Consider the following 4,222-nt stretch of genomic DNA (forward strand, 5'->3'; position numbering starts at 1 on the left):
TTTTTTTTATTAAATATTGTTATTTTTTTACTCTACTTTTAGAGGCATTGGGGAAATATTTGAGGTCTAAACAGACTCCTGATAATTCCCTTTTAAAATAGAAAAAGAGATTGAGGACACAGAGTCCTCAGAGACACACAGGGTCCCCAATCTCTTTTTCTGTTATCAATGATCACTGAGTGTTCCTGATCATTCATAACATGAGGACAGAGTATGTTTACTACAACCACAGTCATGAATGAACAGGAAGTGATGTAGGAGGTGATGTAGATCACTTCCCATTCATTCATAATTGGGGATATAGTAACCATACTCTGTCCCCATATTATGTACAAACACTCAGCGATCACTGATCACATGACTGCTTGTACCCCGCTCTCCTTCCTGGATCGGCTGTCACAGGAGGCTGAGTGAGCGGTGCGGGGAGGAGAGCTCAGCCTCCTGTGACAGCGCTGTCTCCGCCCACAAACCACTCTGCCGAGCGGAGCGCTGTCTCCGCCCACACAACGCTCTGCCGAGCGGTGTGGGGGGAGAGACGCCGGCCGCTCGCAGCGCTCGGCCGGCTGTCACTTTCTCTCCTCCCACACTGGGACACAGAGCAGCGCCCAGCGGGGGGAGGAAAGAAACCAGGGATGCGCCGATGTATCGGCAGGAAAATGGCACTTTCAGGATGTGTTTATAATGTAGATGTAAAATCAATAACACGTCGAGGGCCCATTCACCCCACAAGGCCGTGTTCTCATGCGTTGATGTGCGTTGTGTTGGCGTAGGTAACAATGAGGCAGCCAGAATTCTGATCTGTATATAGAATGCCGAACCTTCCTCCAGATTCTACACGTCGTGGCCAGCAGGGGGAGTCACTTCCAAGACCTGGATGCAGCTCGGTGGATCTAACCCTGGGGGGGGGGGGGGGGGGGGAGGCCCCACTGCAAGGGTAAGTTTCTGATTTTCCAAAACTTCTTCTTTGTATGTTACGGGATGATATACAGGTGCACATTCAGGCGAGGTATTTTTTTAAAGCTAAACTGCAAAACTGTGAACTAGGCCAAAACACTCCCTAAACTCTGCACAGATGTGGTCAGCGGCTACAGAATGAATATGGACGAAATTGTGAACTCTGGGTAGATATAAAAGATGCAAATTGTAGCTCTGTATTCATGAATACATTATTGATTATATTTTTTACCTGAATTAGACTTGCTATCAGCCTCTTGCAGCTCCCTCTACAGCAAAGCTCAGACTGAGTGAAGAATAAGCAGCACAAGAAGCCAATCAGTTGTGCTGAAGTGCTTATGTGATAAAAAGGAGCATGCTGGTAAGAGAAGAGAGCAGATTAACAGAGAGAGGAGCTCATCTGTCTGCTGATTCTATTTTCACATCGTCCATTCTTTATCTTATTGGTGAGCTCAGATCGGTTATCTGGGCTCCGAATATTCAGAAGACGATTGATTGGGGTACATGGGGGGCCTTATGAGAGATGAAAGTCTGAGAGACTCCATCCGGCCAAGACTAGAACTCCTGATTCATATGGGACTTGACCCTTGAAGAGAACCAGTCACCGAGTCCATTTAAGATTCCGATTATTAGAAGTCTTCTGAAGTATTTGTGCTCCTCGGGGAGTCAGGGGTCATAGGTCACCCGAAGACTTTCGGGTACATGTTAGGCCGGAAGATTACCTAAAGCCCCCCCCCAATAAAATGGTGACGCAATATTCTCATTTTTCAAGGAACAATACACTCAAAATGAACCTTCCTGATTGTACATCACAGGACGGTAATTCTGGGACCAATGGGTTATGCACCTACCTTCAGGAACGGCCCTGTATAGCCCCTCCCACTCCCAGCATGCCTGAGTTTTTGACTAGTATCGTTAGGCGATGGACCGCCTCTCTCTGCTCTGGAGGACCTGCAGTGTTTTCTGATCGAGACTCTTCTAGAAGGTTTCCAAGTTCTGCTCACAGCCACTGCAGCACCTATCGGCAGGCAATCTGATTCGGTTTTCTACATGGAGGAGCCTTGGCAGTCCTGACCCGGAAGGAATGGTCGGCCGGTCTAGAGTGTGTCCCGACCTCTCTCCAAAGACACAATGTCTGGCCCTGTGGACACCATGCACATAGTGTTTATAGTTAGAGCTAGGGATGCACCGATACTAGTATTGATGCCGAGTATTTGGGCGAAGACTGCTCGGATGCCTGGCCCGATACTTCCGGTATTAGGAAGCCGGGCGGCGCGTCATCACAAGTTTCTGTACTGGAAGGACATCTGTTGGCCCTCCTGGGACATTTCTGATTCCTGGCTCCAGTGTGTAGTAACCAAGGGCCACAAACTAGAGTTAGCCCCCCTGTGTGCACTGCAACACCCAGACGTGACCCCTCTGTGCGCTGCAACACCCAGACGTGACCCCTCTGTGCCTTGCAACACCCGGATGTGACCCCTCTGTGCCCTGCAACACCCGGATGTGACCCCTCTGTGCCTTGCAACACCCGGATGTGACCCCTCTGTGCGCTGCAACACCCGGGTGTGACCCCTCTGTGCCCTGCAACACTCGGACGTGACCCCTCTGTGCCTTGCAACACCCGGATGTGACCCCTCTGTGCCCTGCAACACCCGGATGTGACCCCTCTGTGCCCTGCAACACCCGGATGTGACCCCTCTGTGCCCTGCAACACCCGGATGTGACCCCTCTGTGCGCTGCAACACCCGGATGTGACCCCTCTGTGCGCTGCAACACCCGGATGTGACCCCTCTGTGCCCTGCAACACCCGGATGTGACCCCTCTGTGCCTTGCAACACCCGGATGTGACCCCTCTGTGCCCTGCAACACCCAGATGTGACCCCTCTGTGCGCTGCAACACCCGGAAGTGACCCCTCTTTGCCTTGCAACACCCGGATGTGACCCCTCTTTGCCTTGCAACACCCGCATGTGACCCCTCTGTGCCCTGCAACACCCGGATGTGACCCCTCTGTGCCCTGCAACACCCGGATGTGACCCCTCTGTGCGCTGCAACACCCAGATGTGACCCCTCTGTGCTCTGCAACACCCGGATGTGACCCCTCTATTACATCATCTTCTGTCACCGCCATGTGTTCTGTGTGCTGTCACTGGGAGTTCATCCCTGGGGCCCCTGTGTGCTGGTGTCAGGTGGAGGGGCCCCTGTGCACTGCTACTGGCCCCCAGTGTCAAGTGGAGGGGCTCCTTTGTACTGCTACTGGCTCATGTGTCAGGGGGAGGGGCCCCTGTGCATGGATACTGGTCAGGTGGAGGGGCCCCTGTGCATGGATACTGGTCAGGTGGAGGGGCCCCTGTGCATGGATACTGGTCAGGTGGAGGGGCCCCTGTGCATGGATACTGGTCAGGTGGAGGGGCCCCTGTGTGCACTATCTACAGCCGAAATCCAAAAAACAACTTTGTGTATGGCGAGCCACCTGACACGTTCGATCACCTGACCTGCGAGGTGACCCCTACCCCCCCGAACAGTTCGGTGTCACCTAAACAAATGACCCCCCCAGAGGTGACAACCCTGTTGCTGGGTAATTAGAGGAACTGCAGGATGTTGTCACTTGTGTTGGATACATTGTTTCTGGCTCCATATAACAGGTACTCGGGTGGAGAGGGACCCCCCGGTCACACGTATGTAAGCGGAGAGGCAACCCCCTGTCACGCGTGTGATGGAGGAGCAGGGTGGGATTGGTCAGGATAATGAAGGACGTGTTCCCATGCAGTGTATGTGATGATCAGGAGGCTGTGTCTGTACTGGGGGAGCCGCTGCGATTGTACAGATCGTTGAGATAAAACCAAAGACACGATAGGTCATGGACAGCACCCCCGTGTACATATGAGAATACATACATGGACGCCCCCCCCGTGTACATATAAGAATACATACATGGACGGCGCCCCCGTGTACATATAAGAATACATACATGGACGGCGCCCCCGTGTACATATGAGAATACATATGAGAATACATACGTGGACGGCGTCCCGTGTACATATAAGAATACATACATGGACGGCTCCCCCGTGTACATATAAGAATACATACGTGGACGGCTCCCCCGTGTACATATGAGAATACATACGTGGACAGCTCCCCCGCGTACATATAAGAATACATACGCGGACGGCTCCCCCGTGTACATATGAGAATACATACGTGGACGGCTCCCCCGTGTACATATGAGAATACATACGTGGACGGCTCCCCCGTGTACATATAAGA

The sequence above is a fragment of the Nanorana parkeri genome, unplaced genomic scaffold (assembly GCF_000935625.1).
Source record: "Nanorana parkeri isolate BGI_ZX_2015 unplaced genomic scaffold, ASM93562v1 scaffold2839, whole genome shotgun sequence".
In the NCBI taxonomy this organism is placed as follows: domain Eukaryota; kingdom Metazoa; phylum Chordata; class Amphibia; order Anura; family Dicroglossidae; genus Nanorana; species Nanorana parkeri.